Source organism: Palaemon carinicauda, chromosome 41, assembly GCF_036898095.1.
Source record: "Palaemon carinicauda isolate YSFRI2023 chromosome 41, ASM3689809v2, whole genome shotgun sequence".
NCBI classification, from domain to species: Eukaryota; Metazoa; Arthropoda; class Malacostraca; order Decapoda; family Palaemonidae; genus Palaemon; species Palaemon carinicauda.
Window position 1 is genome coordinate 38,973,239 of NC_090765.1, and position 23,337 is coordinate 38,996,575.

Consider the following 23,337-nt stretch of genomic DNA (forward strand, 5'->3'; position numbering starts at 1 on the left):
TTAATAAAGCTCACATGGTATTGAAATATTTATAATGTATTAGAAAATGAAAGATAGTCATGAACTAGTGTCAGGATTTTATGCACCTTTAACAGAGTATTCATTTGCACGATCATATAGAGTATACTTCATGTAAAGATACACGCGCTCATTATATATATATATATATATATATATATATATATATATATATATATATATATATATATATATATATATATATATATATACATTATATATAATGAAACTTCCCTTTTCTTGCATCTTACGGTGCTGTCGTAAGGTGATTAAGAGTCCCAAATTAATTAATAACTGACAACATAAGAGAACAACAATTAGTTGATATTTCGACCAACAGATGGAACACCAGTCGCAAACGTTTCTGCGACTCTCATTGTTTACAACTTTACACTCCTTGAAGTTAAGTAACTGAAGTTCATAAACAAACGTTAGGACAGATCTTGGTGTACGATACTACAGTAGTTCTTTCTTGGATTGTAGTCTACATATTTCCATTTTGTGATAGAAGGATAGTGATAATATATGGACGTAATCCTGTTATATTAATGATAGAAGTTATTTTACCATGGATCCTGGTTGCTGACTATAACGCTCCTCCAAGTGTTCGGTGACAATAGGCTATACTATACATTAGTGGAAGTATTGTATTTCATGCTTGGCTATATTGTGTTCTCTGGATGTGCGTTGACAGGTAGAATCAATCTTGGGAAGTTAATTGTGCAGAACAGTAGTTACCGTAGTGCGTTTGTGTACTTCCCAAGCTATCACAAGGAACCGTATCCGTCCTAACCCAACCTGTCACAAGGGACCGTATCCGTCCTAATACAATTGGATGTGTAATGGCCGGGGAGCCGAATGCTACGTAAATAATACCTTATCCAATGATAAGGGTTAAAAATACGTAAGTACCTCTATTGATTAATATATGATTTACTAATTTCTCACACGTAGGAATCTCCTATAAGTAATAAACTAGTGCTGGTGGTTGTGGCAGGTTTAGTTTGTTTATGATAACCTCATTTATAGGTAGGCCCTATACAGGATTATCATGGGTTGACGATAAGCTAACTAGTGCAAGCATAAATTTAGTCAAGTTGTCACAAGTACAGCATGCTATAGTAGGTCTGTTCATTGTATAACCTGTACAGTTTTGTGCAGCATACTGCATATAAGGCTTGTTCTACTTGATTAATCCGAACCATTTGTTATTATTATTATTATTATTATTATTATTATTATTACTACTATTATTATTATTAGTACTACTTGCTAAGCTACAACCCTAATTGGAGAAGCAGAATGCTATAAGCCCAAGGGCTCCAACTGTGAAAATAGCCCAGTGAGGAAAGGAAATAAGGAAACTACAAGAAAAGTAAATAACAATTAAAATAGAATATCTTGAGAACATATATTTCATATATAAACTGTAAAAACTTTAAAAAACAAGAGGAAGAGAAATAAGATAGAATACTGTGTCCGATTGTACCCTCAAGCAAGAGAACTCCAAGCCAAGACAGTGGAAGGCCATGGTACAGAGGCTATGGCACTGTCCAAACCAGAGAACAATGGTTTGATTTTGGAGTGTCCTCCTCGTAGAAGAGCTGCTTACCAGGGCTAAAGAGCCTCTAATACCGTTACCAAGAGAAAAGTAGCCACTAAACAATTACATTGCAGTAGTTAACCCCTTGAGCGAGTAAGAATTGTTTGGTAATCTCAGTGTTTGCAGGTGTATGAAGACAGAGGAGAATATGTAAAGAACTGGCCAGACTATTTGGTTTAAGGTCAGGCAAAAGGAAAATGAGCCGTAACCAGGGAGAAGGATCCAATGTAGTACTGTCTGGCCAGTTAAAGGATCCAATAACTCTCTAGCGGTAGTATCTCAACGGATGGCTGGTGCCCAGGGCTGTTGGTTTTCTTTTGGTATTTCCACTTTTGCCTGTCGGTAGCCTAGTCTTTTGAATTATTCAAGGCATGGGAATTGGTTGGGTGAACCAGCTTAACTTTAATTATTGAAATGAAGACTTCACTTGATTAGCCTAGATAATAATGTGGTGGGCAAATAACACATAGCCCACCCTTGAATGGTAAGCTATACCACATGACAAAAAGGAAAAAGGGTAATCCTATTTAGTTGGTATTATTATTATTATTATTACGAGCTAAGCTACAACCTTAGTTGGAAAAGCCGCAGGCTATAAGCCTAAGGGCTTCTATGCAAAAGTAGTCCTGTGAGGAAAAAAAGCGAATAAATAACCTATATGAGAAGTAATGAACAATTAAAATAAGACTTTAAGAACGATAACAACATTAAAACATCTCTCATATATAAACTATGAAAAGAGTTATGTCAGTCTTTACACCATAAAACATATTGGCTGTGAGTTTGAATTTTTGAAGTTCTACTGATCCAATTACCTGATTAGGAAGATCAGTTCACAACTTAGTCACAGCTGGATTAAAATTTGTAGAATACTGTTTAGTATTGAGCCTCAATATGGAGAAGGCATGACTATTAGAATTAATTGTATACCTAATGGTTACGAACAGGATGGTATTTTCTGGGAAGATCTGAATGTAAATGATGGTCAGAATGAGGAAAAATCTTATGCAACATACATAACAAACTAATTGAACGATGGTGCCAAAGATTGATATCTAGATCAGGAATAGGAAATTTAGTAGTAGACCGTAAGTATCTGTCCAACAAAATAAGCTAAGAATCAACAGTTGAAGACCAGACAGGAGAACAATACTCGAAACAAGGTAGAATGAAAGAATTGAAGCACTTCAGAATAGATTGATCACTGAAAATCTTACAAGACTTTCTCTATAGGCTAAGCCAATTTTTTGTGCAATTGAAGAAGAGAGACCTAATGTGTTTCCCAAAAGTAAATTTTCTATTGAGAATCACACCATTGCAATAATTTTACCTATACAGGTATCTCTATTGTGGGACTCAGCAACCCCGGGTCTACATTCAGGAGATGGAATTGATGCATATAGAGTAGCATCATCTACATAAGCAACAAGGTTGTTTATTAGGCCAAACTGCATGTCATGTGTATATAGTATTTAAAGTAATGGGCCAAGAACACTTTCCTGAGGAACACCAGATATCACATTCCTAACTTACTATTGTGCCCATCAACAGCAACTCTTTGCGATCTATTACTTAAAAATTCAATAATGATGCCAAGAAAGACCCACCCACTCTCAACTGTTTGAGTTTGAAAACAGGGTCTCATGATTAACATGGTCAAAGGCAGCAATAAAGTTAAGATCAATCATACGAACCTCCTGATCACAATCAAGGGATTTCTGTACAGCATTGGGGATTGTAAGAATTGCATCACATGCTCCAAGCCCTTTATGAAAGCTAAATTACAAAGTAGGGAACAGATGATTACCTTCAGCAAACCTTTTAGATGTTTTGCCAGAAGACGGTTAAAAACTTTAGATAATATGGGAGTTATGGAAATTCTGTTGTAATCAGCTGGACTTGAGCTACCACAAACACATTTACAAAATGGAATAACATTACCAATTATCCAACAAGTGCTAAAAGAACTTCTTGATAACTTGCGCAAAATAACGGATAACTTTGGAGCTAAGAAATCTGCAGTCTTTATAAAAAAATCAAAGTAAAAATACAATTTGTATCTACACCTTCATAAGCATCAAGGCCCATCAATAGAGCTTTAATTTCATGAGATCGAAAAGCTAAATTAGTTACTTTAGCCTTAGGAAAATAGGAATGAGGAAGATCTGCTTACTGTCAAATGCATCAGCCAAAAGGGTTGCCTTTTCCTTTGGACTGTGAGGGACAGAGCCATTTGGCTTAAGTAAAGGAGGACGTATTGCATCTACACTAAAGAGTGCAAATTTAAGGGTACCCCACCACCTATGAACCTAGGTTGTACTAGAAAGGGTTTCTTTTATGGTTAAATTGTATTCCTTTTCAGTTGAAGCAATAACTCTCTGAGCAAAATTTCTAAGGCGAGTATAAGGTTTGGCTATGTAGTAAGAACAGGACTGCTAAACATATAGTTTTATAATGCCAATGACTAAAGGGCTAAGGTCCTGATCATTATCTTTATATGTAAATGGGTCTTGCAGACCTGTTCAGTCCTCGGTAGTTGTTTTCAACTAGTAATGAGGTTAGGTTTCAGTTTTATTTGTCTTAAGTTATGCTGTTTTTAGAGGCAATACAGTTACACATTTCATACACTCAAGTATGAAACAGCCAGATCCTTATCCCAGCTCTACTTCTGGCAATGGGGACTACCACTCAGTAAAAGTTAATTGTTTCTATGTATATACAAACCCTCGTTCTTTAATAAGAGTATGTTTTTAGCATAACTGGAACTCTGCTGTTAAAATTATAACAAGGTGTAAGTAGTTATTAGCAAATGGCTAGAAACCCCTCCCACCCTTTGTCAGCACACTTGAGTAGCCAGTAGCCACTTTATTTTCCTCTGCTAAATGGTACAGACTTTCAGTGTCCTCGACTGACTGTTTTAATCTTTTGCTTTTATTTTAGATAATTTATTGACAGATCATTGTGTGCAAGGAAGATTAAGTTAGAGCAGACTTGCATTTGTTTCTTGATAACTGTACCTGTGTGACAGTTGTCCGTGCAACCTGGCGAAATCCACATTCGTGTTCCTGTTAGACAGTAGTCCTGTTTGCTGTTTATTCCCTCAAGAGTGTTTTCTTATAATCACAAAGTATTCTTGATTGTACTATGTCTGAGGAAGAATGTTTGGCTGCTGCTGAGTGTGAATGGGAAGGGTGCTTCCCTTTTTTTCTTTATAGTCTTCCCAATCCTGGAAGGCTCTTGATACATTCAGTACTGTACTGTATCATCTGGTTGTGCTGTTCTTTTATAAATCTTCCTCTTTCTCTTCAGGTGATCTTTGTGAGTGAGTTTTGTTGCCACTTATCTTCAAAGAAGTCCAGGAAGACCAATCGATAGGAACTGTATAAACTTGACTTCTTCTGCTTCTCTCCCCTGCAAGAGAGAGTACAACCATCTCGCGTCGGAGACCAAAATCCAACGTTGCCAGTCAGGGCAAGGGGCGCCAATCTCTCTTCCTCCTCGTGGATGATCATCCATTACTGTTCCTTTATGTTATTCCTATCCTGCTAGGAAAAGACCACACATAACTTCTCCAATGTACTGTACTACCTTCTACACACACTCAAGAGAATACATTACTTGGTATATGGTGCACACATCTACCTTCACTGCTCAGTCTTTTATGGAACTGAATATATGCACCCCCATGTAGGATGATAGTTGTTACCCTATTTCCCTTCCCTCTTCAGAGAGTTCCAGAGACAACAACCCAGACCCGGACGTTCATATTGTACTCTGTCCCAGTGCGACCAGTCACTTAAGAACTTTTGGGTTACACAATTTCTGGCCTGTGCTCCATTCTAGAATACTAGTGAAAGAGGAACCTGTGATCGATTTCATCGCTGGTACGGGCTACAAGATCTTCCCGTCACAACTCCCAGATTTCCTTGTAGTCTTCTCTTCATGTTTTGTCTTCATGGGAAAGATGTGATTGCATTTTTCCCCTCAAAATGCAATTCCTCTTGCTTGTTCTCCAAAAGGATTGTTTCAGTCTGAGTCGACCGCACACCGCAATCAGGAACCATACGATTGAGAATGACACTATCGGGAACTACACAATTGAGAACCGTGTGATAGAGAACTACACAATTAAGAACCCTGTGATCGGGAACTACGCAATTGAGAATCCTGTGATAGGGAACCACATATTCGGAACCTATGCTTGTTTTTCAGATGGGTGTGAATTTTGGGCCACCAAGAAACTACCTTGACCGCAAGGTTTTCCAATTCAAGGTCCTATGCTCTGGACTGACCAATTCCCTCTTAGTGTTCACTTAGCTGTTCACTCTCGTATCAGCTTGGGCTCATCCCAATGGAATCAGTATCCTTTGATACCTGGGTGACAGGTTGATCCTGTCTTCCTATCAGAAGCAAATAACTCAGCATTGAGACAGGCTCCCTGCTTTTTGCCATGATCCCCAAATTGGGAGAAGTCATGTCTCTCACCCTAGCATAGGACAGAGTATTTGGGAATGCTGATAGGTATGACAGCAGTGAAGGTCTTTCTATTAGATGACCACATCAGCAGACTCAGAAATGTAGCGCGACCTTGTTCATTGCTGGCGAGTTTATCACAGATCCCTTCATTTATGCATAAAGAGACATTGGTCAACCGCCACTGATCCTCCCATCTGATTTCAGTTGCATGAGACTATTTAGCTTAGTGGCTAAACGACAAGAACCTCGTCAAGAGAATTCGCCTGCTTATCTTTACAGACGTGTTAAAGGAGGGATGGAGTGCACATCTTAGGAATCAAACCACCTTGAAGTGTAGATCTGGTGAAAAGAAATGCATGCACATCAATTGGTCGGAAATGAAGGCAGCTCTTCTGGTACTGCAGTCATTCTAACAGTATTTGATAGGCCGCTCAGTAGCGGTGATAAGTGACGACAGTACTGTAGTGGCATACATCAAAGAGCAAGGAAACAGCACATCTGCGAGTTGGCGAAGCAGGTGCACGTTTGGTCGTTATACAACGTACAGTAGTGAACTGGACAGCAAGGTTCATTCAGAACACAAGAAATGTAAATACTAACAAGAACAGTTGCCAGGGAGAAGTCATGGGCGCAGAGTGGCTCCTTCATCCTCTAGTGGTGAAGGACTATCCCAGCCCTACCTGTAAATGTGCTGCAATGTTGTGATATCACTGTCACTTCATGGTTGGATACTATCCAGCATCTCCTCTGGGCAAAAGGCTTTTTGCAATGTACTGCATAGATGTTTAGATATCTAAGTAGATCCTTTGCTGACGTGTGCCAGGCAAAGTGGGGCATCTTCTGCGATTGGTGTTGTAGGAGGGAAACTTCTCCGGTCGGAGCCTCTCTGCAGCTACTAGCAGATTTTCTTGTACATATTTATCGGGAGAAGCTCCTTTTGGTCTCAGTGGTAAAAGGCTATTGCTTGGCTTTAAGCCAGGTCTTTAGACTGAAGGGCTTCTCAAGCGGTCCTTTAAGGCAAGCATGAAATACAGATCTGGCTCTTGAATACAGTACCTTCTCCCTCCTTGTGTTATCCTCAGAGATGCACGTAGGCAAACTTCATGGCATCATAAGTGGATGCAGCCCATCAGATCACAGCCACAAAACTTTTTCAATAATACAGGTAGACTCGAGAAGATCTACAAAATAATATATCCTTCTGGCCATGAGAAATTATGAGTATATCATGCTTCACCTGAGGATCTATAAAAATCCGCTCAAGGTTGAGCTCATACTTATGAAGGCAAGAGGGATTTATTCTAGATTAACCTTCAAGAAGAACCTGTCAGCGAGTCAAGTGTTAGAGGCTGGGGTCTGGAAACGCTGGACTACTTTCACGGCTCAACATCTGTGGTACAATATATACCTTAAGGCCTTGAAAATTTCTGGGACATGTGGTAGTTTCTCAAATAGTTGTGTAGCAAACCTACCTCCTTCATGAGACAAGCATTTTGTCTAATATAGCAGTTGCAACATGAAGTTAGGATGAGAGGTAAGAAGATCTGGCCTTTTTCTTCTTTTCTTTCCCCTCTTGGGTACAGCAGTTGTGTTGTTATTCTCTGAATTAGACGGTGATGCAAGTAAGCATCCCTACCAAGCAGTTTTTCTATATGAGTAGGTATAGAAGTATCTCTCCCATCCTCCTTATGAGGCAGAAGATACACGAATATGAGCAACCCTATTACTTTTATGTGACCACAATCTTCAGACATCATATCCTTTAAGAATAGAGAATCTTCAGTGACCACCTGTGACCGGACAGGAACCTAGCCTATCAATGAGAATCTTTTCTCTGGTGATGTGAGATGGAGAGTAAGTATTTTCACACCTCTCCATTATACTGTTCAGACATAACAGAATATTAAATCAGCCATCTCGGTTATAGGGACTTCCTTCTTCCTTCGGATAAGTCTTATATTAAAAGAAGAGGATTTGCATATACAATATGTACAGTAGGAACAAATCACCAATATTTAAGTATAATTTGTATTTTTCCTATCTATACAAAACCTGAATCCTTTAAGTTATGCTTCTTGTCTCAACTACCCTACAAGTCCTAGCCTAGCAAAGGCCAAAATGGTTATTCAGTGTGCTGGTGAGGGAGTGGATCATCCTCATCTGCCAATAACTAATGACACCTAGTTATAATTTGAACAGCAGAGTTGCAGCTACACAGGAAACATAATCCTATTAGAGGACTGAGTTTTGTATAGTTAAGAAAAATATAAATTACTCCAGGAATTTCTGATTTTTCTACAGTCCTAGATCTTTTATTGTGGAGAGTAGATGAATTGTTTCAAGACTGGTCTAGCCTGTACTTCTGTGCCTTTCTTCCATTCTCTCTGATTCAAATAGTTCTAAACGATGTCAGGATATTGTTGAACAGCAGGATAACTCGGGTAGCTCCCAATTGGCATAAAAGGGGCCAGCCGGTATGCCATTATATGGGGGCATAGGAAGAAAACCACAAAATCCTGAAGAAATTCACTGAGCTTCATATGGCAATGGAGAATGCATATACAAAATATTTTCTCAAAACTCCTACTTTCTTATTCACAGGTTAATTAGTAACAGTAGATCAATAAACCAAAAACATTGTTCCCTACAAGAAAATGCAGTATTTCTTCTGTTGTAAATTTTGATAATTTTTACATTTTAATATAAAACAAATTGTGAGCAATTAATAATAATAATAATAATAATAATAATAATAATAATAATAATAATAATAATAATAATAATAATAATAATAATAATAATAATAATAATAATAATAATAATAATTTTGTATCCTAATCATTCGTAACATGCCAACACTATGAACTACAGAACATTAGTATTGTCCCCCATTAATTTATTTATTACGTTTTCTGTCAAGTGTTGAGTCAGTCACATTTTCTTTATTCAATGGACGATGAACTTTCCTAATTTACATCTAGTCATTACAATATTTATTTTTACCTTCACACTTACAAGTAAAATTAAACTTTTAACTAGAAAGTATAGATTTGGATTTCGTTATGAAACAGAAAATACCCTAGAGTCATTTTTTGTTCTATGTGTAAAGTGAAGCTTTTTCAAACTTTTGTTAAATCAGCCATTTTTACCATCAGCCATATGTATATGCATGGGAGTAGCTGATTATATGTGAATTACTCTTATAAGAGAAGTCCGTTTTTATTCTGTCAAATGAAAAGCGGTCTCACCAGTTTGGCGCAGTTTTTTATAGATGCGTGGAGAATATCAGGAATTTTGCTAAGATTGCTAGGTGCGATTAACTGTTGAGTATATATTGATTGAGTGTAAGTTTCTTGACAGAGAAATTGTGCCATTTTCATAATCGCAAGGATAGCAATGGCATTTACATGCTTGAAGATAGTCTAGGACCGGAGTGCAATGTGGATTACCTTTATAATTTTTTTTAGTTGAAATTGATTTGTTTACACAAGGAATATAAGTAGTTAACAAAATTTGGTGGTATAAATGACCTTCACTGTTTTGATATCAGATAATATATGATAATCAATCAATCAACTCAGTTTTTAAGTATTTTTCTTATTTTAAATAATTATTAGTTGATTTCTTCAAGCTGTGTAATAATAGATTTATTTGTATTGTTAATCATTAATTTAATAGTGTTTAAGTTTTTAAGATATAAAAAAACTGTTCAAGGCCAAGGGTAGGCCTTGCAAAAATATTCATAATGTAAAAAGTGAAGAAACTTATTAAAGGCTCAGTTCGCTCTCGTTCTTTGATTTTGAGAGATCTTGGAAAAAAAATTAGAATAAAAAGATGTTTGTAAAAAACTGACTTATTTTACATGTAGTGATTAAGTTTTATATTTATCATTTAATATTTTCTTATATTTTTTTTTTTTTCATATAACCCAACAATCCATGTAATAACCATCAATGACGTAAAAGAGTTTATGTAACCACTTTATTAATATCAATAATTAGAAAAGCATCGCTTCCATTAATGGTTTAACCTAGAGGTACCTATAGAAACAAGTATAATCTTTAGTCATGATGGCAAAGTATAGACAACAAGAATTATTAAACAATAAAGTTATGGGGAAGGATTTATACAGAATAATTACTTTTGCTTCCATATTTCCATTGGAGGTCCCATGGTGGAGGCAAATATCCCGGTGGTCTGCTTCAACAGAAAGGTGAGACGTATGCCTCATGTGGTATTATAGTAAAAGAATGAAAATTCACGATATTATGGGACAAATTCTCTGGTAGGCCTATAAATGTGTATTTTTCTTTAGGTGTTATTTTAGGCATTTTGTCCTATGTGGAGAGTGTGTTATATTTGATCAGGCAGTTTTATCATGTCCTTTAGATATTCACTTAGCACATTTATTTTGTGAAAATCAGTGGTCTCGCAATTAAGATTTCTTTCCCATTCTCTACTCTTTAGTTTTACCGTCAATTTCTTGCCAAGGTATCCCTCTGACTTATATTTCTCTTTTATTAGAATAAAGTCATACCCTATCAGGAAATCGACAACGTATTTCTAAATGTTTTTTTCAGGCAGAATGATAAATTCAGATGGGAGTTTTGGATCATAGATAAGAATAATTTTAATATTGTACAGTACAACTAAGTAATATTGTTACAAAGTATAGTCACAAATATATCAATAAAAACAGAGTTATGATTTTATATACGTTAGGTAATTGATAGGAAATTAATTATTAGTATAGTATTATATTTCCTCCAGATGGCATTAGTGTGATCAGTGCACAAGGTTTACTAGTGGGTAGCTACCTGTACCAATTTTTTATTCTTTGCTTTACCTCTATTCCTGTCTTTTTCACTAGCAAATGGGCCATATGCTCCATTCACATAATCTAATTCGGTGAATAATCTATTTTACATTTTTTTCATTTACTGTTTTCAATATCATTATATCCAATCATTATATTTAGAATTTTTTACCACAAATTAATAACAGAGCCCTATTGTGTGCTGTGTTATAAAGTGTATCCACCTGTTCCTATTCCATAAATATAATCCATATAATGACATACAATATGGTAAATTGGGGTGTGGTTAAAAATAATTTGTGCAGGAAACCCTTGTGAAGTACAATCGAGCTTATTATGCTGTAGAATACTGAACACATCATCCCCTAGACTTTACCATTTTTTTTTTTCTTATTTGTGAATTTTTATATGATACTCTTTAGTCCAGGTTGCTCTATCAGATGTGTTATGTTTTGCACCGGAGAATGAATTACGTAGAATTTTATTTCTTGATAACTATTGAAATATTTATTACTTTGTTCCTTTACAAAAGTTACTTTCAAGTCATATGTTAAATGGTAAACTCTGCATTCAAGGCTAATTGCAGTTCTGTGTTTAGATGGTTATCGAAAATAGTTTTGATAAAATTAAGTATTTTCTTCAACCTCAGCAGTAAACATCCTTGTTGGAAATTCTTTCAGTAAAGTGTTATCAAAATATGTAGGTGCTTCATGCCCTTGTAAATTAGAAATTTAATTATAGTATATCTAGTTCAGTGCTTGATCAAAGTCAATTGTTTCTTTATTGGATACGCCCAACTCAATTTCGTGTTTTATTAAGGGTTGAACAAGATAGAGGCATTAGGGTGATATTCATAGTTTTGCATTTATGATATAACAGGAATATATAAATCCTCCAGAGATTCATCTGCTATTCTTTCAAATTAGGAAAAGATTTTACAATTTTACAATATTCACCTCTGGTTATCTGTGAATTTAGACGATTAACTATACTTTAAAGTGCAAAACAAATTATTCGTGTAAAAGTTTTTATTTGCAATTATTGATACACAAACGATGACTAGTATGATGCAAGAATAAGGCATATTCCCATGCAACTTTTTTTTTTTTTCGTTAGTCCCTGGATTGATTGATAACCCATTGTGTTTATGCTATTTTGGCCATGTTAAATACCTTACTTTATAAATTGTCGGAAACAAACGAGACGTTTTCTTTTGCATATGATCAACCTAGAGATTTTAACCTGATCTGGATGCGCGTGATCAGTTCACATTTTTCGTCAATTTTTAACTCATTGTAGTGAGTTCGCTGAATGAGAGGACATTCTGGACAGATTTCAATGGACTGTGGAGCCTCCTCGTCTTAAGATAGAGCGTTAGGAATCCAGGGATGGAAGTAACGGAGAATACAATGTAATGAAAAGGATGATTGAAAACTCTCGACAAAATCATACTGAGGACGGATAGCTGAGACAAGTTTATTATTATTATTATTATTATTATTATTATTATTATTATTATTATTATTATTACTTGCTAAGCTGCAACTCTAGTTGGAAAAGCAGGATGCTATAAGCCCAGGGGCTCCAACAGGGAAAATAGCCCAGTGAGGAAAGGAAACAGGGAAAAATGAAATATTTTAAGAAGAGTAACATTAAAATAAATATCGCCTATATATATGGCCGGTAGAGAAAGGGATTGAATATATAGTACAAAGATTATGCTGTTCCGCATCATAGTAACTATAGAAGGATAGTGTAGGAGAGTAAATAAGCCATCCTTATACAGGATGGTGGGGAGAAAGTGATAACAATATGTAAATCGTTATAAATAAATAAAAAAGTACACAAGGAAATAAAGAAAGGAAAAGCAAGGAAATAAAAGGGAAGACTGGTATAAAGCAGATGTAGATGGCGAAGTAGAGATTCTCATAGGGTAATATGAGAATGGGAAATATAAAGGAATTTAGTGTAAGGAAAGCTATTATAACGGAGGAGACAAGGGTCACCATGCTAGTAATGGAATGTATTTTCAAGAGATGAACGGAGAATGATTTAGACCGAAATCGGTGGGCCAGAAGAGAAAAAGACGGAGTTCTTATTTGGTGGTAGAAGGCATCGGGAAGCTAGGCCCCCCTCCCCCTCCCCCCCAAAAAGGGGGTCAAGTCTTTAGCGCAGCAAAGGAAGTAGCTTATTATATAGTAAGAGCGAGGTGGGTAGGGGAAGTATTTTAGGAAGAAGGAAATGGCTGTCACATTATGGTATCCTTTCCACAGGTACCAGAGCTTCGCACCTACTCAAAATAGTATGCCCACGAACGTCTTGAGCTGTGGAGTACCTTAGTGGGACCAGGAGCAAGTTACGATATATAGATGGAGAAATCACAGCTTCACAAGATCAGCACCAAAGAAAGTAAACCAAGTAAGTACAGTTTCTTGAAAAATAATGTAAAAAGATTTCGCTAATGAAATCTGCTGCTGGCTCAGATGGTGCTCTCTCTCTCTCTCTCTCTCTCTCTCTCTCTCTCTCTCTCTCTCTCTCTCTCTCTCTCTCTCTCTCTCTCTCTCTCTCTCTCTCTCTCTCTCTCTCTCACACATTTCCTCTGTGACGGATAGTATGACACTCAGAAGTTTGATTAAATTGTCTTGGACGTGTGTATGAAATTCGCCAGCCAACTACAATGGCAATAATGTAAATGGAACGTGTAGTATGTGCCTTTATAAGTAAATAGCAGAAAACCAATAGACGAGTGATTAATTAGTCTTATCAATACTACATTGAATAGAATTGAGTTTAACTGCTATTACGTATGATTACAATATCGTGGTATTTCTAGGTTACAATATCCCGATCTTCCCATGTGATTACGCTATACTAAGCTATGAACGCTTTAATTTAAGTCCTGCGTGAAATGAAGACCATAGAAAACGGAAGTAACGATGCATTAAAGAAAATGTTATTTTTACAAGGTGTTCGGTAAAGAAATTAAGATCGTGATCGTACGTTTTATTAAATTCCTTGTTTTATATATATTTCGGACACTCAACATTGGACTATGTGGCTCAGATTCACAAAATCATCCTTCCGTCTGTAATTCCGGCATCCTTGTCGTACAGATCTACCCTTACCCTTGACTATTATTATTATTATTATTATTATTATTATTATTATTATTATTATTATTATTATTATTATTATTATCCAAGCTACAACCGTAGTTGGAAAAGCAAGATGATATAAGCCCAAGGGCTCCATCAGGGAAAAATAGCCCAGTGAGGAAAGGAAACAAGGAAATGAATAAACGATATAAGAAGTAATAAAAAATTACAATAAAATATTAAAAAAAAAAAAAATAAAGACTTATGTCAGCTTGTTCAACGTTAAAACATGCCACCACCATCACGTAGTAGCCTACTGGATATGCGATTGGTTGTAACATTATTGTCTTTTCTATTATAAGGCTCAACGTAACACTTTATTCTAGAAGTTTAATTTGTGCTTTGGTCAAATTGCACAACAACCTTCCAAATAGACTAGTTGAATCATTAGTCTTGGTGATATTTTAGTATGTCTCATTGCACAGTTTCTAACTAATTAAACTGTTATTCAACTCAGTAATAATGTATTTTCCATTTCATTGTGTCATTTTTCTTTTATCATTAATTTTTTACTTCTTACCTTTTTCGGACAGAGTTCCTTTTTCTGTTGGTCCCCCTGTACCATTCTGCTTTGCTTGCTAAGGCTGTAGCTTGGTTAATGATAGTCATAAGGATACCCATGAAATAGGGAACCATGTAGAGACTACTTAACTAGTACAATATCCCTGTATCTCGGATGCTTTCAACTTTCGTACAGAATAATTACCCGAAAAAGTGTCTTAAAATCCCGGACTAAAAATTTTTATCTCACACGTTTTCCTGATTTTTAATAGCTACAGCACTGTTAAAACCTTAAAACCGAACTTAGCAGAAAGACTATGATTCAATACTATGTATACTATCGATCTTGTTAAAAATGATAAATTCTAAAGCTTGTTAGTTGCAATTTTCTTCCACGAAAAAAAAGATATATATGGCACAGAAAATGTTAGGAAATCTTATTTAATACTTACTTTATGAAGAAAAATTTTAAACCAAAAAAAGGTTGAGTTTTAGTTGGTACTCATACAAATTTAATATACCTTTAATTTTCTTCTGTAATAGTAAATTACAATATATCGCAACATGACTTTCAGATACAACATAAAACAAGAAGCTAAAGAATACCCTTTTACATAGCTGAGAAGGAAACTTTATTTTTCTGATGAGATGTTAACCAAGTTACTTAATATGAATGTCCTGTTTTCAAACAAATCACATTTTTTCGACTATAACGTCTTATGGAATAAGCCGGGTGTTTTGGTCAAATCTGGAATGATGACAATTTAATTCAAATTTAGCATAAACAAAATTGTCAGAATGTATATTAGTTGAGAAATACAGTTCACGCAATTTGAAAGAAAATTTGTCATTTGGGATCCATCATGAATAAAGTTTTTATGGCATCGAAATATATGAATATTAGCGACATCGATAGTAAACATTCAAAGTCTAGATTAAGAGAGAGAGAGAGAGAGAGAGAGAGAGAGAGAGAGAGAGAGAGAGAGAGAGAGAGAGAGAGAGAGAGAGAGAGCGTTCGTTAATGAGTAGGTAGTGAAGTATATTTGGATAGGGAACTAACAATTTGTTTAAAAATTACTAATATTTTTTATATCCTCACTGCAATTTTTACTCTCGTATCATAGTTAATGTGGGTGATTATACTTAATACATGAAATAATTGTGTTTTTCCTTTGACATGACAATTTATGAGGACTAGAATCTGTCATGAGAATGAAACCTGATGAATAAATTTAATTTTTTTTCCAATATTTTGACATTTTGATTGAAGGTAGTGACAGACCGCTAGGAAATCTGGAATGTTCACGACTCTCTCTCTCTCTCTCTCTCTCTCTCTCTCTCTCTCTCTCTCTCTCTCTCTCTCTCTCTCTGTTTTCAAATATGCATGTATATAAGAGTCTAGAAATATCTGACAGCTGTTTCACTATCAGAATACATAATCTGGATCAGTATTGTAACTATCAAATGCAAATTTAGGTTCATTTAATTGTAGATGGACAACATTGCTTTTGAAGAGGTAATTCATCGTAATAAGTGAAATATGTAGAATTTTCAACAAAATCCTCAATTTAAGGAAAAAAATAGTTCGGAAATCTCCTTTTTAGATGGCGCCACTAGCTTTACTAGGCAGCTAAAACAAGGATTCTAAAATCCCAAGTGAGAGGTTTCCTTTCTCCTTGTTTTCTTTTAGTTGTTGACTGGAGTAATGGAAGTCTGGGTAAGTCATTTCAAAGGTGTCAGTGGTAGTGAGTGGTCACCATCGTCTTCTAATAGGTCATAAGGTTGGTGGGTTTTTCTGTATGTGAATTATTTGTACAAGTAAGGTTCTTAGATTTTATAGAGGGGTGATCTCAAGAAATTTAGTTTAAATAGATTAATTTTATTATTGTAACTACTGGATTCGAATGTAATAGTGCCAAGTGTTAGGTATTCAAATTTGTTGTAATAGGTGTTAGAATTTATAATATATTTTCCACGTTCCTATGAAAAATTTATCGCCGTGTTATAAGGAACGCAGTTAGCTTGAGTGTTTATAAATAAATGAGAGTATTGTAACTTACTTTGATGGCTGCTATTCCGCTCCCATACAGCAGGGGAACCCCACTCTCTATAGGACCTCCACTGTCGTTTTACCTTATTTGTTCAGAGTATTTATAACTTACTTTGATGGCTGCTATTCCGCTCCCATACAGCAGGGGAACCCCACTCTCTATAGGACCTCCACTGTCGTTTTACCTTATTTGTTCAGAGTATTTAAAGTTTCATATCGCGTATTGTTCATTTACTGTTAAATCGTCTCTGTCAAAGGACTCGTGAAATAAGAAAGTCTTCAGTTTCCTCTTGAAAGCCTTAATGTTTTCAATCATTCGAATGTTTCGTGGGAGCTTATTATATAGTCTCGGGGCCGCATATTTAAAGGCTTTGGAGCCTGAAGTAAACATAAATCTAAGTTCCAACAGTTTGAAGCGGATTATGATTTAATGAAGGGCCAATTCTTATGCATTAGTTTAATGTGTTGAAATTTATACCATATTTTCAAGTTTCAATGAAAACTTTTCCTGCGTGGTACAAAGAACGCAATTTATTTAGTCTTGGGTATTTGCCTTTAAGACCGTATTATGCTCTAATCTAGCAAGCTTTGTGCAGTGGGAGTATTGTAACCAATGAGGGCTAACAGAGGTGCCATTATTGCTAGTTGAAAGCTTTCTAATCTAGGTCATTGTTTTCAGATTGCATGGTGGTGTCAAAAACGAAAAAAAGGCCGGCCTAGATTAAAGTATACTATAGCTTTAAAACCGTAGCAAATACCCATAAGTGTCATACAGTTTGTTTTCTTTAAAACACTAGTTATTCTTGGGTAAAACTGGCACCTTGTCTGTTACAATCTTATTTTTTCACTAGTTTTATGGAGCAATAGTGAATAGTTTATTTATAATGTATATCTAGTAACAAATTTTATTCTACTCTATTTTTAGTTTATAAACCCTATCAGTTATTTCGAATCTCTCTCAATTGCGAGGCAGTAGTTTGGAAAACCTACGCAGGTAATTACAGATCCTTAGCAATGGCTGTGCGATGACCTTGTTAGCAATTAACATCTATGTAACCTTAAATTAACCATATGTAACTCGATGATTGCTATTGAATGGCTTAGAAGCAAACTAGGGACAAGACAATTAAATCAGACATGATTCACATAAGCTTGGAAATTTAAAAAAAAAAAAAAATTCAAAAGTCCGTTATTTAGTTTTGGAGAGTTTTACTGAGAGTGCGATGTTTACATTTGCTTTAGGCAAGTGTTCTGTATTTTGCAGGATGTAAGTTACCTGGCCTTATTAACCAAATAAGATTTAATATTTATGCGAAAGTTCCCGGATGATTTAAGCCATAGTTCCCCCTCCGTTTCAGTTCCAGCATGACCAGTTAAGATTTCTCCAAAATGGAAGTTTAAGCTTTCTAAATTTAAATGTTTTCTTCTGTTTTGGTAAGCTTTGAAGTCCGTTCAGTATTCAAATTAGCTATTGTTGCTCACGAGTTCAAATATCCCCTGATTGGCTTTCGCTGCTCACCCATGTACCGGTTGCTAGAATAGCGGAGCAATGTTTATTTGCGAGCTTAGTGAACCACGATGGAGCAAAAAGAATTTTTGGAATGCGATATAAGCTATAGGTAATTATATTTTAAGTGGCCAACGTGGATGGCGTTCACAGCGCATCCATGTACCGCTTTCTAGAACAGGTGCAGTTAGATTGTTTGAACAAAGCTAGCCACAGCAGATTTGAACAAAGCTAGCCACAGCAGAACAAATCCCATCTTGGGGACAAGATGTGAATTGTATCTTAATTTCCCGCCACCTGCATGAACCAAGTATTTCTCGAAGTTAATTATGCATTATTGCTGCAAATCGCTTTTTTTCCTGTTTCCTAAACCAAGATTCTGGCTTTCCGCTGGGATCCCCATAATTATTGTGGAGGGGATAAGGCTAGGAAAATTCGTGTACGGGAGGCTTGTATCCAATATTCATGGATAAAAATTGTTAAAACATCGGTATAATTTTTTTTTTTTATGCATTAGGCTGAAATTAAAGTATATATACGCTCCACGGTTAGATTGAGTAGGCATGTATTATACTAAATAAATTGCGCGTCTGCTAAATGGCTTGTGCTTTCGACTTTTAAAGTTACTGATGAAATATATGGAGCGTTTATGCTATTTTAGTTTAGAGAAAATTTGTTGTTAATTATAATAGCTGATAGTTTAGGAATGTACAAGGGTTTGTTTGGTTCACTTATCACGGTAGTCACTACTAGATCTTCGCAGCATCTGTTCTTTGTACCCCTATCTGCGCCAATTTAAACTTGCTATACCTTCGTCACCTCTTCCTTTATAATCTATCTAGTATCAGCAGGTGTGATGAACGGCATCTTAGTCCCCAACGATGGTCCATTAGCTCAAACTTATGTACCCAAAGCCACCAGTGTAGCGTAGCCTGCTATTCACAATAAATTTTTACAAAGACTTGAATTTGAGTTAAACTGTTTATCCAGACTCCATGAAACCTTTACTCATACTAGAGAAATTCACATTTGTCAACACTTGTGTATTTAAAGTATTAGCTTTAAAGTTTAGTTGATGGAAAGTCATATTTTGAGTAGTTTTTAATTCTCTCTCTCTCTCTCTCTCTCTCTCTCTCTCTCTCTCTCTCTCTGCATGTTTGGCTACGTTTATTCAAACCATTCTGTAATTATAATTTCAAATTAACACTTGTATGAATTTTAATCGGCAGATAAGTAGACTATTGTTCCAATAACTTAATTACACACCAGCTTACAAGTAAACTCTAGATACGAAGCTTAAAGCTGGTAAAATAAGTTTTGTGAATAATTTTTTTCTGGCCCCTGTGAATTAGCCTTTAGTTTTATTTTTAGTTACAGCCATGAATTCTGCTTCTGCAAAGTTAAAAAGCATTCGGCTTTTAGTATAAATTTCAAAAACTAGTTTGTCTATTCATTTAGGGGGTTACAGGTCTGGTAAATAATTTCAATAAATAAAAAATGCATCAAATCAGCTTTTGGGCAAAATTGAATATTGCTTTAAGCTTGCTTTCAAATTTGAATGGTTCTTGCAGAGGAATATAGTTTAGTCTACTGTACCTCTATTCCCTCTCTTGCTGTCCAACATCTTAACTGAACAGTGCAACTGCTAGGTGAAATTTCCCATATTTGAGGGAGCTCCAAAACATTTCGCTCTAATGCGTAGGGCTATATTGACTAATTAAATTCTGATTTATCAAACTGAAGCAAATAGCCTAAATTCGATAATCAACACATTTTTCTTCTAGAACAGAACAAAAGATTGAAACCGACGGTAGAGAAGAATATTTGGCAAATTTTGTGCTTGAAAACTGCCTCAAAGCTTTTAAAGCTTATTCTGGGGTAAAGAAGCCAATATTCAAAGGGAGGGAGAGATGTTTATTTTATTTTTTTAGATTAGTTTAAGAAATTAAAAAGCCAGATATTTATAACGAAAGAGAGGAAACTTAAGGAATTAAGTGTTTAGTGGAGAAAAGTATAAATAGAGGTCGAAAACAAATATAACCTAAGTAATATACTAAATTGCACTAGCTTTCACTTGTAATTGGAAACTCTTAATTGGTAAACCGAAAATGTCATCATCTCCTCCTACGCCTATTAACGAAGTGCCTCGATTAGATTTCGCCAGTCTTCTATTTTGAGCATTTAATTCGATACTTCATTCATCATCTACTTCGCGCTTCATAGTCCTCAGCCATGTAGACCTGGGTTTTCCAAATCGTCTAGTGCCTTGGGGAACCCATCTGAACGTTTGGCGATCTATTCTCTTTGGGATTGTGAAGAGCAGGCCCAAGCCATCTCCATTTACCCCTTATAATCTCGTCCATATATGACGAGTAATCAATTAGTTTAATTTCTAATCTTATCCTGCCATTTAACTCCCAATATCCTTCTGAGGGCTTTGTTCTCAAAACTACTGATCTATTGGAAATTTTCATTCATACCATGACTCTTGTCCATATAGTAACACCGATCTCACTAAACTGATATATAGTCGGATTTTATATGAAATTTCAGGCGATTTGATTTCCAGATTTTACTTATTCTATCCATTGTATGATTTGCTTTTTTTTTCAATCTTTCATTACTCATTCTAAAGACCATATATTAGATATGTTAGTTCCTAAATTCTTAAGATTCCACATTCAATCCTTTCTCCTTCCAATGGTATTTCATCTCCCATTGCATATACTCTGTTCTCATCTATTCATCTTCAGCCCAACCTCGTGTGATATTTCATGTATTCTGGTAAGCAAGCATTGCAAATCCTGTGGTATTCTGCTAACAAGGACAGCATTATCAGCATACTCTAGGTCTGTTAATTTCCTATGACCAATCCAGTCCAATCCTTCTCCAAAACCGAAAAGATAGGCAATCAAAACCACCTCAAGATACTAGACATTTTATGGCATGTAGGCTTTAGGAAATACTGTTAGTTCAGTTGAGTATGTCATTGATAAAATTTCATACGGATTTCTTGGTTTTTTTAAGGGACTCCGTTCAAAACTAGTAATTGATATTCTGCTAGATGGTAGATTCTCAACCAGCTTGACTGGCATTATTTTGATTCGTTATGGAATGAACTTTATGAATTTTGAGCTCTGGACAGTGCCATAGGGGAAATCCAGAATTGCCTATATTAGTTTGACAGGTAGTTGTATGGGTGTGATGAAATGTGTAGCTAAAGGTTGTCTGCAGGTCAGACTGAGGTGCAATCTCGGCGTTGCCATATGAGTAACTGAACTGGAGAGAAACTTATCTGGTTTTTGGGTTTCGTTGGAAACGTATTTTGTTCAATTTGTTTCTCTTAGTTTCCAGTGTTTCCACTGGGGCTATTGTTCGTGTTTGGTATTTTTAGGTTTGTGGGATCTTACAGACGGAGAGGCTGATTGGTGAATGCTAAGCTACAATATTTACCTTCAATGGTTGCTTTAGAATAATAATTTTATTTGTGGAGTTAATTTTTTATAGGAATATTGGTGTTAACGAAAGAGTTACTTATTTTTTGGGAAGCTGTTTTAGCCAGCTACTTTAAAATTCCCTTTTATAATTCCAGGTCTAGGACGAAGTCGAGGTGCAGGATATCACACTGGTTCTTTTTGAGTCTTTAAGAATGCTTGAGAGGATGAAATCATGAGCTTGGAATATAGTTACAAGAAAACCAAATCGTAATGACCGACTTCTGAAGATGGCAGTTCTGAAAGCACACCTGTTATCTTCAGTGTAGATTTAAAATAGTCAAGATGCACTGATACCACTGGGGTTCTTTCCTGATATGTCTTGTTTCAAGTGGAAATTTAATAGTTGTATGTTTTAACAATAAACTAGTACTTATTGTTCATCGAAATAAGTTTTGTTTAACCTGTTTTTCTTGGAACCATATAAAACTTGATCAGCTCTGCAAGGCCATAGTGCAAACACCACAGAGGTCTGCACAACTTTTCATAGCACAGGTGCTGACTGGTTTTGTCAAAACAAGTTACTTTGGTTACTTTGAAATAATAATTTGCATTGCCGACAGTGGTTCACGGGTCTTGTTTCCTAATTTTCAGTAATGCTCCTAAAGTCGAAATTAAATTTATAAATGGAGTAGGTTGTAAACTAACTGAAATTATGGATTGCCATTTGATACTGTTATCAGACAGTGACAACACACCCGATGTTTTGTGATGTCAAGTTCTGAAGTTTAATTCACTCTTGAGCCTTGAGTTTTTAGTGTTTTTGCCCGGTTGTCTTGTGCTTTAAAATCTTTTTTTGGTACATTATTTCAGAGGGTGATATATGTCTGGTTAGAGCTATAAAGTTAAAAAGATTAGTAATTCAGGTGTGTATTGATGTTTCTATGATGGGTAAATGATTTAGAAAAGTGATTTGAAGACTTAGGGTTAGTTAAGATTTGTCATTTTGACCTATTATCTTATTAAAGTCTAGGATAGCTTATGAAAGAGTAGTTTAGTGTCTTGCAAAACTGAAAAGGTGGTAATATATATTGTTTTTTTTTTTTTTTTTTTTTAATCCACTAAATTTTATATAACATTGATAGACCTCTGGTTACTTTTGGTTAAGCAGTAAAGTGGTTTTTATTTAAAGAAATTTTATATATTGCATGAAAATGGAAGAAAGTAATTTATATATTGCATGAAAATGGAAGAAAGTAATTTATATACTGCATGAAAATGTTATGCAAGATGAGGTTGCTAAGAAAACTCTTCGTTAGTGAATGTCCGTTGTTATGAGTTTGCTCCCGTGTTAACTTTGTTGGGTATTAGGACGAGTCAAAATATTTTTAACGGAAGACCTCATTCAATTCTAATCAAACAAGTAGGTAATTTCTCCTTTGCATTATAATTTTATTTACTAAGACCAGTCTATTATATTCATGATAAAAAAACTAACGGACCCTTACTTAAGAACAGCTGATGGATAAAGTAAAAAGGCAAAATGAATGTAACAAGCCCAGTTGTATGAAAGTCCTCAACTATACTGCTGCAAAAAAAACGAAGTTTTCCATATTGCACTTTTCTATTTTACTATATCTAATAAAAAAGCCTACCTTAGTGGAATGATCTTTGGGCAGAGTCGCCGCCCCAATTTAATCCTAGATAAGGAACATTTAAAATGTGGGGAAATGGCATTTCATGTAGGCCTGTATATTTGGTATTAAAGGAAAGCGAA

The 23,337-nt window shown here is 35.4% G+C and overlaps 1 long non-coding RNA gene and 1 other non-coding gene across 3 annotated transcripts; both read left to right on the top strand.

Moving 5' to 3' along the window:
• The first annotated feature begins 450 nt into the window (after positions 1–450).
• On the top strand, positions 451–22,012 carry LOC137632534 (uncharacterized). 2 transcript variants are annotated; one of them, XR_011042053.1, is made up of 5 exons: positions 451–922; positions 10,264–10,310; positions 13,187–13,331; positions 16,260–16,350; positions 21,719–22,012. It is a non-coding gene; the product is annotated as an uncharacterized lncRNA (long non-coding RNA). The 2 variants fall into 2 exon arrangements; XR_011042054.1 differs by lacking the exon at positions 10,264–10,310.
• On the top strand, positions 17,204–17,337 carry LOC137632721 (U4 spliceosomal RNA). Its single transcript, XR_011042108.1, has one exon. It is a non-coding gene; the product is annotated as a U4 spliceosomal RNA (small nuclear RNA).
• Positions 22,013–23,337: the final 1,325 nt, after the last annotated feature.